Source organism: Loxodonta africana, chromosome 20 (genome assembly GCF_030014295.1).
Source record: "Loxodonta africana isolate mLoxAfr1 chromosome 20, mLoxAfr1.hap2, whole genome shotgun sequence".
Taxonomy (NCBI): Eukaryota; Metazoa; Chordata; class Mammalia; order Proboscidea; family Elephantidae; genus Loxodonta; species Loxodonta africana.
This window is the reverse complement of record NC_087361.1, coordinates 47,510,191-47,524,596: the sequence shown is the minus strand read 5'-3', so window position 1 is coordinate 47,524,596 and position 14,406 is coordinate 47,510,191.

Below are 14,406 nucleotides of genomic sequence, written 5' to 3'. Positions count from 1 at the left end.
CACGTAGTAGGTTAAAATACACACACATTTAGTACTACTTTCTTAAAAAAAAAAAGCAAAAAACCACTAAAATGATGAGAAATGAAAAAATATAAACCAGAAAGACAAAGAAGATAGGAGAGAACCAAAGAGAAAGAATATCAACAAATTTTTGGAACATGGAAAATAGATGAAAGACTGATAGAAGGAAAAAGTTAACAGCTAGTCTGATCCTATCTCTTGGTCTCTGGGACACCTGAAGATTTAATGCATAAATTAATCACACAAATTCAAGGACTGTAGAGAAGTATTGGTTTATTTTTTTATAGAAGTATTGGTGGTGCAGTGGTTAAGAGCGCGGCTGCTAACCAGAAGGTGTGAGGTCCGAATCCACCAACCACTCCTTGGAAACCCTATGGAGCAGTCCTACTCTGTGTATAGGGTCTCTATGAGTCAGGATCAACTCAATGGCAATGGGTTTTATAGGAGTACACCAGATCCAAGAAAAATTAGAGTACTCTTGAGGTTGCTGCGTACCGAACCAAGCTCCTGAACCTAGTTGTAGAGATTGTTCTAATTGATGAATCATTGATGAATCATTGAATATTCATTACTGAATATTCATTATTGGATTGACCTGTAACTGATTAATAATAGACAAATAATAATTCATGAATAACTTGTAAATAATGCAGCAGCATCAGAGAAAGTGCTAGAGTCAGGGTAAACAGCAAAAGAGAAAAGCTAAAGGGACCTAGAGCTGAGTGGTCCACATCCAGGTAGCCTCATCTCTGTGACCACACTTGGAAGTCATGGCGCCTTGGGTGTGCCACATTGTGTATGCCGTGATGCCTCTTCTTGCTCCTTTCTTAAAGCTAAGTTAACTTGGTGCTGGGTGAAGCCTACTGTGCCTTGAGAACTTGTATGTCAATCAATACCAAAGACCTCCACTGCTTGTAGAGTGAAGTGAGAACTGCTAACCAAGTGAAACTACAGAAATGGAAACTAACGAGCAATGAGCTCACTTGTCCTGAGGAGTAAGAGACAGATTCAGGATTTGGTACATGGAAATGTCAAAGAAAAATTGCACTGGACAATGTTAAAATGGGTAAGGATGTCTATCCAAAAGAATTATTTTAAGAGAGGGGAAAGGTGGGGCAAAGGAATACAGCAATAGGAAAAGGGATACTATTTCAGAGCTGAGAGAGACCAGGAAAAATCTGGGCTTCGAATCCACTGGGACAAAGGTTGTGGGGGGTTTGACCGCTAGGATGTGCAAGTGATTTACTGAGTTTGCCATTAGGGCCATTTGGCTGGGAATGTTTTCTTATGATAAGGCCACCAGTACACTTGGAGACTTAGAGGGAGGAAGAAGGAGATAAGGGATTCTCTGGTTAGGCACTTGAAGATTGTAAAGACTGAGGGAAAGAGGAAGATATTTAAGCACAGGAAATCATTAAGGCCATCTTGATCAATTCTTTGGAGTAAGCCATTTTTTCCAGAACATGAAAGGGTGAAGGGATTTTTTTTTAAATCACTGTTGCTCTTCAGGATCATAAGATTCAGGTAAAACTTAACTTTGACAAAAAGGAATAGGAAGAATACTCAGTTGTGGGGCTGACAGAAATCTGTGTAGAGAAGAGTAGATCCTGGGCCCTCCTCCAACCCACATGGTCAGGCAATTTCCTCTTCCTTCCTCTACTCACCTCTCCTCCCCAGTCTCCAAATAGAATTTTATCTTCTGAGGATATTGAACCAGTAGCAACAACTCAGGAACACTGGACACAAGGGAAGTGAAATAAGAGTTGTTGGCAGTCAGCTCAGAAACCCTGGTGCCGTAGTGGTTAAGAGCTATGGCTGCTAACCAAAAGGTCAGCAGTTCAAATCCACCAGGTGCTCCTTGGAAACCATATGGGGCAGTTCTGCTCTGTCTTTAGGGTCGCTGTGAGTCAGAATTGACTCAAAGGCAACAGGTTTTTGTTTGGTAGTCAGCTCTATCTCATAGCGACCTTATGTAGAACAGAACATTGCCAGGTCCTGCACCATCCTACAATCTTTAGCATCTCTGAGCCCATTGTGGCAGCCACTACTGTTCCAGCTCATGGTGAGTTTTCCTCATTTTCTCTGACTCTCTACCAAACCTGAAGTCTTTTTCTAATAATTGGTCTTTCCTGATGATGTGTCCAAAGTAAGCAAGGTGAAGCCTTTCCATCCTCCCTTCAAAGGGCCATTCTTGATCTACTTGCTCCAAGACAGATTTGTTCATTCTTCTGGCAGTCCAAAAGATGAGTTAGTTGGCTGAAAGTAAGTGAAATTAGTGAAAATCTGCCCACAGAATGGTAAGAGCTGAGACCTTCATCTCCACTTGATCATAGAATTTATGCAGCCAATATGATTCTCCCTCTGCCCCCAGCTTCGCTTCAGGGCAGAAATTTAGTATATCATTCTGCACAAAAACTGGTTGCATAGAAGATATGCATGTTCCTTGGGGAGGATGTCCTCACTCTATCCATTTGTGATGTAAATAAATCTCTCCAAGGGAAAGTCTCTGTAGTCCCAGTTCCCAGCCAACTCACCTGACTTAAATGTAAACTCATGCCTCTGGGAGATAAATCTCTCTCAAATTTTCTCACTGTACCCTGGTGGCACAGTGGTTAACAGTTCAGCTGCTAACCAAAAGGTCAGCAGTTCAAATCCACCAGCCGCTCCTTGGAAACCCTGTGGGACGGTTTTACTCTGTCCTGTGGGGTCGCTATGAGTTGGAATCGACTGGACAGCAGTGGGTATGGTGTGGGTAAATCAAGTATCAATGACCTCCCAAAATTTGATCTTTCAGCCAGGTCTCAAGTTTCAGTAAAATTTGCTTAAAAATGTATGTAATTGTACAGAAACATAAAAAATGTTTTCTCTATTGGATTTTAGAAGAATTATGAACTATGTAATTGGAATCGACTCAATGGCAATGGGTTTGTTTTTTTTTTTTGGTTTATGGACTATATAGATAAACTATATGCATGTGTGGTTACAGTGAAGCTATTATTAAAGTTTGTGAAGGAATTATTTGCAGCTATTAGTTATAGCTATAGCGAGAGCTGAGCTGCAGTGACAAGAGCCAAACTGATTGCTGTTAAGATTACATAATATTTGCACACAAGAGTGAGAGGTCTTCAGGGTTCACAGATTTTGTTGTGAGGTACCCTTTGTGTGAGAAAATCAAATTATCACAACACCAAAGGCTGTCTATGAATATTAGTCTTAAAAAATACCATTGGCTGTGTAATTTGCTTTAATTTTATTTTTCGTTCCTAGAAGAAAAAATTTTTAAGTGCACTAGTAATATTTTCCTCTAAGACCTGGGATATTACCGCAGTCATTTTATACTGAAGCTGGTAGGCAGATTCTACTTCAGCACCAAGGAAATTAAAAAAAAAAAAACAAACCTGAAGCAGCAGCAGTACCTAATAGGGGAAGACAGGCCCTTAGAATTTGTAAGATTTTTTGTATATGGCTTAAGGACCCTTGGTTGTGTAACACTTAAACACTGCTGCAAACTAAAAGGTTGGCAGTTCGAACCCTTCAGCTGCTCCACAGGAGAAAAGACCTGGCAATCAGCTCCTGTAAAGATTACAGCCTAGGAAACTATGGGGCAGTTCTAAGAGTCGAAATCATCTGGTCAGCACCCAACAGTGACAACAATATGCTGTAATTCTCGGGAATGCATTTGATTTTTTTTTTTGTCTTGTCGGATGGTGGTAAATTTTATTCCAGCTGACAGCAAAAGTAAATGCTTTGAACACTCTAGCAGTAATTGTATGAGAAGTTCACCCTGACTTTATTGTCCGCCTCTGTATCTTCTGCGTTTTGTTTTGCACTAAATGTGAAAAAGCAGATATATGCCTGGCACTTGCAAAATGAGGCTTTGGTAAGGACGGCATGACATGTTCAGCGGGAACATGTGCCTTCTTGATTTCCTATTCTATTCAGTTGGAAGTACTCTGGAGAATGTATTTTATAACTGTCTGATAATTCGTGTCATTTCAGAAAAATGGTCTGGTGTAGCGATAGTTATGTTGAAAATTGCAAATATATAAATTCAGACCTCTTCTGGTTTCCTGCGTCTGCATCCCTGGTTTTCTCACAGCCCTGACGTTTTTGCCTTCCGCTTGTCACTTCATCTACATTCCAGTCCCCAAAATGAGTCCTGTCTAATAACAGAAACTTAATTAGCGGGAATGCAATACTCTGAAGCTTAATAAGGAGCTGATTATATGCCTGCGAGTGGTGTGTTGTTAGGTGCTATTGAGTTGGCTCTGACTCATGGCGACCCACATACAACAGAATGAGACTTGGCCTGATTCTGTGCCATCTTCATGATTTTTAGGGTACTCAGGTCCACTGTCGTGGCCACAGTGTATAGAATTGGAATCGACTAGATGGCAATGGCTTTGGTTTTTTGGTTTTTTAACCGAGGGGGCTCATCTTCTAGCACTAAAACAAACAATGTTCTGTTGTGATCCATAGGGTTTTTATTGGTTAATTTTTGAAAGTAGATTGTCAGGTCTTTCTTCCTAGTTTGTCTTGGTCTGTAAGCTCCACTCATACCTGTCCTCCATGGGTGACCCTGCTGGTATTTGAGATACTGGTGGCATAGCTTACAGCATCACAGCAACAGCCAAGCCACCACAGTGTGACAAACTGACAGACGGTTAGGTGTATAGGGTCTAAAATTAGAGCTCAATGTTATGTTCTGCATGAACATCTGAGAGGTCTGGGGCTCCATTGGCCTAACCGTAGTCCCCCTCCTCGCTCTGCCCACACTGATAAGATCTCCTAGCCAAACGTCTCTCCTTATCAAGGGGACCAGGAACAGTTCCTGTTTATCCCTGAGTAGTGGGTTTCAGTTTCTTGCCAGCCATGCTATTACTCAAACAAGCAGTCATGGATTGAATTAGATCCTTCAAAGATATCTGTCAACTTGGCTGGGCCATGATTCTCGCTACTGTGTGATTGTCCACCATTTTGTCATCTGATTTGATATTCCAATGTGTTGGAAATTCTGTCTTTATGATTTTGATGAGATAGGATTATTGGCAGTTATGTTAATAAAGCAGGACTCAATCTATAAGATTGGGTTGTGTCTTGAGCCAATCTCTTTTGAGATAGAGAGAATTGAGCAGAGAGACACAGGGACCTCATACCACCAAGAAACAAGACCCAGGAGCATAGCACATCCTTTAGACCCGTGGTCCCTGCACTGAGAAGCTCTTTGACCAGGGGAAGGTTGATGACAAGGACCTTCCTCCAGAGCCAATAGACAGAAAGTCTTTCCCTGGAGCTGATGCCCTGAGTTTGGACTTCTAGCCTCCTAATCTGTGAGAGAATAAATTTTTTTTAAAGCCATCTACTTTTGGTAGTTCTATTATAGCAGCACTAGATAACTAAGACACAAGCCAATCACATTCTCCTACAGTAACCAGGGATCACCACTCTTTTGATGCTACAAAGCCTGCCTTGCACAATCCTGTGTTGCTCACTGTGTTCTCAAATGCAACCCCCATGTGACCCTACAAGTGTGCAGTATCCTCCTCGCCTGGCAGTGAGATATGGAACTGATACAGTGCTGTCCATTTATCTGCCCAGTGTTGGGTGTCATGTGTTCAGCCATACCCATAACTCTAAGGCAGGAATCCCTCTCTTACCAAGAGGATGAAGCCAATTAAAATGCTGTATTAATTTACAGATTCCTATTGATAGCAGTTTCTCATGATAGGTCTTATGCTTCACCACTCAGTTAATATCACTTCTTTGAAGAACCATTCCTTCATCTACTCTCAGACTAAGTTAGTTGCCTGTCTATCATCCCCTACACTCTACTTGCCTCTGTTACATGTTGATCACATTATATCACAACTGTTTACACACCTGAAAAGTAGGTTGTAGAGAATTTGGAAGCAAAGAGTGTTGTATCTGTCTCCATATCTTCCTTGAATATCTAAGAAAGTACGAGCACAAGCAAGGACTTAAAGAATGATTGCTAAAAGAATGAAAAATATAACTGATAACATTCCTAGCAGATTCAGAAAAGGAGGGTAGGGGCTGGTGGTTTTGAGTACCCTCTGGACATTGTGAAGTTTAGATGATTTACTCATTTTGGAGCAACATTAGAGTCATGGCAAGGCCTGGGAAAAGCTGATTACAGACCACCTCACTGTGCTGAATCTAATTTAGAGCTCTTTTAGTTAATCAGCATCTTTTGCATATATCCCTACACATTGAATGTCAACACCCAGGTAAGATTTTACTTCACTGCTCTCTTTTTATAGTACGATTCTATACAATTGAGTATTGCATTGGGCAAATCTGTTACAAAATACTTCTTTAAAGTGTGAAAAAAACAAAGATGTCACCTTGAGGACTCAGGTGCACGTGACTCAAGCCATAGTATTTTCAGCTGCCTCATATGCATGTGAAAGCTGGCCAATGAGTAAAGACGAATGAAGAAGTGATGCTTTTGAATTATGGTGTTGGTAAAGAGTATTGAATATATTATGGACTGCAAGAAGAATGAACAAATCTGTCTTAGAAGTACAGCCAGAATGCTCATTAGAATTGAGGGTGGCTAGACTTCGTTTCATAGACTTTGGACATGTTACCAGGAGGGACCAGTCCTTGGAGAAAGTCACCATGCTTGGCAAAGTAGAGGTTCAGCAGAAAAGAGGAAGGCTCTTAACAAGATGATTTGACACAGTGTCTGCAACAATGGGTTTATGCATAACAATGATTTGGGGGATGGTGCAGGACTGGACAGTGTTTTGTTCTGTTGTACACAGGGTCACTATGAGTCGGAATCAACTTGATGGCACCTAACAACATGCCATTGATGCAGCTCTGCTTGAACCAAGGTTAAAAGAAATAGACAAAATAAGACAAACTACCTTATCATAAAATTTGATAAATCAAAAAATCAAGGAAGATAGCCTCTTCTGTTTGGAAACTCAAAACTATTTATCATTAAGAACTGCAATATTTATCCTATTTTGCCATTCTCACTGATGAAATATTGCCTTCTCCTTCAAGTTTCATCTTAGATTCACTTTTTCTGGGAGTCTTTCCGATCACATGTTCTGAGATATGGTTAGGTTGCCCCCATCTATGTGTTCCTGTGGGAACTTACACAATTTCTATTATAGAAGTTTTACACTTTATTATCATTGCTATACACATGTCTATTCACATTAGATTGTAAAAGGCATCAGAAGGTAGACTTCTTATTTTATTCATTAATTGTATCTACAGATCCAATAATTGTGACCTACATATACTCAATAAATATAAAACATCATCCCAGACACACTCACATTACTTTTGGCTGAACAAAGAAATGCTATCTTTTCTTATCCTTCGTGGCTAATGTAGTCTCTGTTAAAAGCTTTAATTCCACAGAGTATCAGGCAAATTTACGATTATTACTTTTTTTTGAAGTTGCTCCTTTTTAATACTTATTTCAAATTCAACTCCTTGTCAGGGCTGGTATAAAAAATTAAAAAAAATTATTTATATAAATGATCAGATTAAAAAAAAAAAATCCTTACCCTTTTTCCTTCACTCCCCAGCCTCTACCTCCTCTTTCAAGATGGTGACTATGTGTGTAAAGGAGTTTACTGAGTCTTAATAGAGTATAGAAGAAGGCATCTTCTGAGCCATGACATGTCCTCTGGATCTCACTGGCTTGATGGAATGGCTTTAACTTCTTGTGCTGGTAAATGCTGATTAATTTTTGTTTTTTTTAAATAATGATCCCAGCCCTTTGTGAACCTACCATCCTTCAGAGAATGGCTGGGACTCCTATTCAGAGTATTCAGGTGATCCTGGGTCCCCTGAAAACTCCAGGGAGCCTAGAGTACCATTTGAGGCTCATACATCTGTGTATATGCCATAGCTTTCTTGTGTACCATTATTCTGTACTTTATTGAAGGTGTCTGCATGCACTAGAGGCTTGTAACTACCTTTTCAACATCCAGAGGGCATTTCATAATGTGCTGCCAAAACCCCTCTCAGGACTAAAAGATTTAGTCCCCCAGCTTCTCAGAACTGCCCTCAGATGACAACCCATGCTCTATCCTGGAGACAGCTGCTATGCCCAAGGTCACACCTCCTCCCCAGAGACCGCCCGTGTCCAGTGATGTTAGATGCAGGAGTATAAAGGACCAACCCTTTCACTTCAACAAAGGTCGTACTGAATGGTCACTATGGATTCAGAGCTCCCGTAGATTTGGCTGAAGCCTTTTTATATCACAGTTCAACTTCTCCTTCCATTCAATCCTACCTCATTTCATTCCTTTCTATAGTTGTTGAGCACTTTATGATAATTTTTTTTTTTTATGTTGGTATTCTCAGGCTCTTCTTTCTGAGAAATTCAACCTGTGACAGTTGGTGCAATGATTGGTCAGAGAAAGAAAAGACTTAGGCAGGATTCAGGAGCTGAATCACCAGCTGACCAGGACCCCAACACAGGAGTTAGATAAGCACAGATACAGCTGCACATAAAAAATAACACTGTTGTTAAAACTTGTACTCAGGGTGAAAAAGATTGGTATGCCAGTGGAAAAGAATGTATAAACAAGAATGTATCAAAATTTTGAGAAATATGGGGTAACTAATAACAGAAATAAAGGGCAGTGAAATCAAATGGATGTTCCTAGGCTAAGAGTGATTAAAACCTATTGTGAAAGTCAAAAGGCTCCTTGGAACCATGTTATTGTTAGTTTCCTTCAAGTCAGCTTTGATTCATGGCAACCTTATGTATAACGGAGCAAACATTCCCCTGTCCTGTGCCATCCTCAGAACTGGTGGTATGTTTGAGCCCATAGTTGCACCCACTGTGTCAATTCATCTCACTGAGGATTTCCTTCATTTTCATTGACCCACTACTATGCCAATCATGAAGTCTTTTTCTAGAAATTCATTTTTCCTGATGACGTGCTCAAAGTAAGCAAGACAGTCCTATCATCCTCACATCTAAGGAGAATTCTGGACATAATTCCTCCAATAATTTATACTTTCTCCCTGCAGTCCACGGTATATTCAATATTCTTCAACATAACAATTCAAATGAGTCAATTCTTCCTCAATTTTCTTTTTTTTCATTGTTCAGCTTTTGCATGCATATGAGATGATTGAAAAGATTGTAACTTCAGTTATCAAAGTGACAACTTTGCTTTTTAGCACTTTGAAGGTGTCTTTTACAGTAGTTTTTTCCCAATGCAATACGTCATTTGATTTCTTGACTACTGCTTCCGTGGACATTGGTTGTTGATCCAAGTAGAATGAAAACATTGAAAACTTCAATTTCATCACGTTGGTATGATATGAAGCCCTACTTGTAGCCAGATAATAGTTCAAGCTGAGGTCAAGACTAAGGACTTAATGATAAGAGTAGCAGACCATCAAAGAAGGTTAAAGACAGAACCAAAGCAATTTTTCTACATAAAGTCAGGGCCCTGATGGAGAAGTAAAATGACTTAGCAATGTGATGGAGCCATCTCGGTTGACACACTAAAAAAAAACACTGAGTTCAAGGATTCCCCTAGACCCTCTGTTCATGCTGAAGTAGTCCAATCCTCCCTATTAAGAGTTAGAATACTCCATTTCTTTAAGGCAATCTAGATGTCTCCCTGTTATAAGAAAACATGTGTTCCCTCCTTAGGGTCTGCCCCTTCCTAGCCACATGGCCCATAATTATGATCAAATCACAATGTAACTTGGTTGGGAAGTGATTGGTCAGATAAGGAAGGAAAATGACTATAACCCAAGAGGCTGGAGAAAGTAGCCTCCCTTTCCATGGGGAGTTTAAAAATAAGCCTCATCCCTTAAAGGAAAACATTTTAAAAGAGAAATATTTATGAGAGAAAATAAAAGTACATGGCACAAAAACATCGTCTATAATAAGTATTTTAACATAAATGAATGAATGAATGAAGGAATGGGTGACTAAGCTCATGTCACCCCCTCTAGGAATGCTCTGTCCTGTTAACGCAGGGAAGTACTTCCTCTTGAGTTTGCCAATAGTCCCTTATTCATATTTCCATTATAGGACTTATTCCATTGCTGGTATTTGTTACAGATCTGTCGCCTCCACTCAACTATGTAACTCTAGAGAATAGTAAGTATGTTTGAGTTATCTTTGACTACATAGAGGAAAACTTGCACAGTGCCTGGCTTTAAAAGAAAATACCAAAAACCTCTGGTCGTTTCCAATTCTAAGGCTAATTTGACCCAGGACATATTGACTCATCTTTCGGGTCTCATCTTATACTCACTTTTTCATAATGTGCTTAATATTTTTCAGATTAATGAGTGAATCAATAAATGGAGAAAGGCAATATATATTTTTTAAAATTTATTTGAGATGACAGAAAGCCTCTCAAGAATACTTTTATATCAAAGATGCAGCAGACATTTGGGCACGTTTGAATCCAGGTGGACTTGCTTTTACTAAAATGATAATGCTAAGCAGATTTTTCTTCTCTAGCTATCAGTCGGAAACTCTGGTGGCATGGTAGTTAAGAGATCCGCTGCTAACCTAAAGGTCGGCAGTTCCAATCCACCAGGCACTCCTTGGAAACCTTATGGGACAGTTCTACTCTGTTCTATAGGGTTGCTATAAGTTGGAATCGACTCGATGGCAACTTTTTTTTTTTTTTTTTGGAAACTCTGGTGGCGTAATGGTTAAGAGCTATGGGTGTGAACCAAAAGTTTGACAGTTTGAATCCCCCAGGTGCTCCTTGGAAACCCTATGGGGCAGTTCTCTCTGTCCTATAGGGTCCCTATGAGTCAGAATCGACTTGACAGCTGTGCATTTGGTTTTTGTTTTTTTTGTTAAACATCAATCAGGTAATATTTTCGGGGGAGAAAACTATCCGGGCCCACAAAAATGCATACAATTTGAGAAAATTGTTAGTTCTAACCAGTCCAATTTTGCCTATACCTTGCCATAATGGAGGAATATTGTTAAAATCCAGCCCTAGAGACCAAGTGTATTACCTCTTTCAAATGCATGCACTCAGCTGCCTATTTGAAGCTACAGGTAGGTTCTTGAAAAATAAAAAACAAAAAACGTGATAGTAGTACCTCTAACGAAGCAGAAGCCAACAAGCTTAAGCCACTTAAAGACAATTTATTGGCACCCAAGTCAGGAAATATAGCAATATAACTAAGTTCCAATTGTCCAAAGTGGTGGTAAACCTTCAAGATGTTCAGCGCCAAGCGACAGATGCAAAATCTTGGAAACTGTGCTAAAAAGGAACTATTCTAAATTGGCTGTGTGATGGAAAGAACACGCAGTCATGTGGCAACAAATCCACGAGAAATATGGATTTAGCTGGTGCTGTTTACAGATCAGAAAAATGTATTTTTGTGCTAAATCCAATCTGTGATCCTCTGACAAGAACATAGCTTATCTCCTGACTCTCAAAAAGAGTGCTATGAAAGAAAGAGGGATTAGAGTCTTCGTTTTATTTTGTTCTTCCCAATGTTATCTTTGGAGGGTTAAGGATGACTGATGCCGATTCGCTGAAATAACCAGTTTAGACCAAGTAATTCTTGAGAGAGCGAAACGACAGATCGACCTGGCTGTACCTGAACACTGAAAATACTGATGAAATTGCACTCCGAGTTTAGAAATGTTCGTTCTGATAGATCTCATATAATATTTGAAGCAGGCACAAAAGAGGAGAGCTATGTGATATCTGTAGTAAGTGGAGCCTTTGGAATGTCAAATTGGCATTTTCATGAGTGTATTGCATATGTGGAAATAAAATGAAAAGAACTGAAAACATACTGACCATGTCCCCTGGAAGGCGTCTACAATTTCTTTTAAGAGAGAAAGACGACCTTGAACATTTCCACTGAGTTAGTGTGCTGCCACAGTGAGTTTTACACTGACACTGCATTGGGCAGAAGACAGATGCCCTGCAGCGAGGGTGTCAACACGCGGGGCAAACCCACGCAAGCTTCATAACTGAGAAAAATGAAGAGTGGACAATCTTTTGTGTCCTCAGACCCGAGCAAAGTACTTGGCACATGTAGGTGTCACTTCATGAATGTTTGTTGAATTGAATTATAGACAAGCGAGAAAAGTCCAGCAGATTACAGATTGCAATTGCCCAGGAAAGGGGGAAAAAAAATCATGAAATGATGAGTGTTGTAAATAATTTTAATAATTTTGATTGAACACTTGAAGAAAGCTACTTATATATTAAATCTTGATATTTATTTCCAGCACTAAATGTATTCGCTTTAATTTCAATACTTGCAAAATGAGTTTCCTAAAACCAAAGGACTGTTCTTTTGCCCTATGATATGTTAAGTGATTAGCAACAAAACCAATTTGATGTGACCTTCATTCCATAGATTAGTTTCCATATCAATAGATTCCCTCAATAAACCATCTTGATATATCTTAATAAATCTATTTAATATTATATTGCCTCTAAATTGATACATTAGCCAGATGATTTAGTACTAGGAAAAAATGCTTTCACTTGAGGAACTGGTATATTGTTTTTTATTAAATCACGAATATTACATAATCTATCATCTTTCCATTTTTATCTTGCCAGGATGCCAAGAAGTAAATCTAATACCCAGACAATGTAACTACTTATGCATATGTTGATATATTTTTCTCATTTTCTTTGACATGCTTTTGTTTTTTCATTCTGTCCTGACATTTGCATAGTAAACCTTACCGAACCAATGATTATATATAGAAAGTGTGTAGGTAGGTAAAAAACCTAAAATACCAGGATTTGTCATTATAAGGATGTCAAATCAAACAGTCTGAAAAAAAATCTTCTGTTGATTAGACAAACAAGGCCTGAGACACTCATACTGAGTGGAATGGAAGGGATGAGCTTCAAACCAGACCAGCCCATTCTGCTTCTCTTAGCAAAACGCAATGTTCTAAAGTACTTATTGAAGTCATCCAGATATTGGTCTTTTTCTCCTCCAGTTTCAAAAGGAAGATTAAATAAAAATTATGTCCCGTTTAAGAAAACTTTATGTCCTAGATATAGTAAGGGAGCTCTGGCGGCACAGTGGTTAAGAGGTCAGACGGTAACCAAAAGGTTGGCAGTTTGAATCCACCAGCTGCTCCTTGGAAACTTTATGGGGCAGTTCTACTCTGTCCTGTAGAGTCCCTATGAGTTGGAATTGACTTGATGGCAACAGACAGATATAGTAAGATTAATTAATATTTGCTTTTTCCCCCTTTTTATCAGAAAGTAAAATTTGAATGCTAGTTTCATTTTTCCTTTAATTAACTTCTATAAATATTCAAATTGATCAGTATGGGTGTGTTATTATAGGGAATATTATACTAAATATTAGATTTATAGTATTTAATACACAGTGTACAATTCTGTATATATAAATATACATATTTACATATTATATTAAATACACATATTTATGTAATATACTAAAAAAGGAAGAATGATGGACTAACACTTTGTTTTTGAAGAATCCATAGAAGATTTAATTTGTTAGTCTAAGAATCTCCAATAATATTGTTCAGATTTCTAATATTGGAACGTTCCTGAGCAGCGTAAGAATCTGCAGTAATAGCTTTTCAGATTTCTAATACTGGCATTTTCAGGACTCTTTCTTAACAGTAAAATCTCACATTACACAAAGAAGTAAGAAACATCTTCAAATAAGAAATTAATGCAAACCACAGTTACTGCTCTGTTCAAAGTATCGAATAAGGAAGTTGAATGTGTGCCATTGTGGAGATTATTCTGTTTATAAAACTGACAAAGCTAGAGGTCTAAACTTAAACCTCTGTAGCAGAAAGCATTTCAGACTGTGTTATTGGCATCTTTGAATAAGACAATGTACTATGGAGTCTTTTGAGCTACCCAAAGCTTACAAAGCAGTTACTCTGAATGTTAGACATATGAGATACATACATAGAGCTAAAGAGGCGAGGAACATTGAGTTACATTTTTGTTGAGTGGGAGGTTTTTTTTGTGTTACTGTATCACCATCAGGAATTCTAGGGAATCCACGCCCCCCAACCAAAAGCAAATCCATTGCTGTCAAGTTAATTCTGACTCATAGCAACCCTAGAGGAATAGAACTGCCCTGCAGAATTTCTAAGGAGCAGCTGGTGAATTTGAACTGCCAGCCTTTGATTAGCAGCTGAGCTCTTAACCACTACACTACCAGGGCTCCAGAGAATCCAAAAGGAGCCCTTTATTGGGATCCTAGGAGGATATGTGGAACAATAAGGACACAACCTGAAAGCTCTTAGATTTGTTGCAGGTAACATTTTACAAGGGATTGCTATTCAAATGCTGGGTTCTGCCTTACTACAAATCAAACAGTGCCCCAGCGCCAATTATCTACGGCAATACAGAGAAAAAG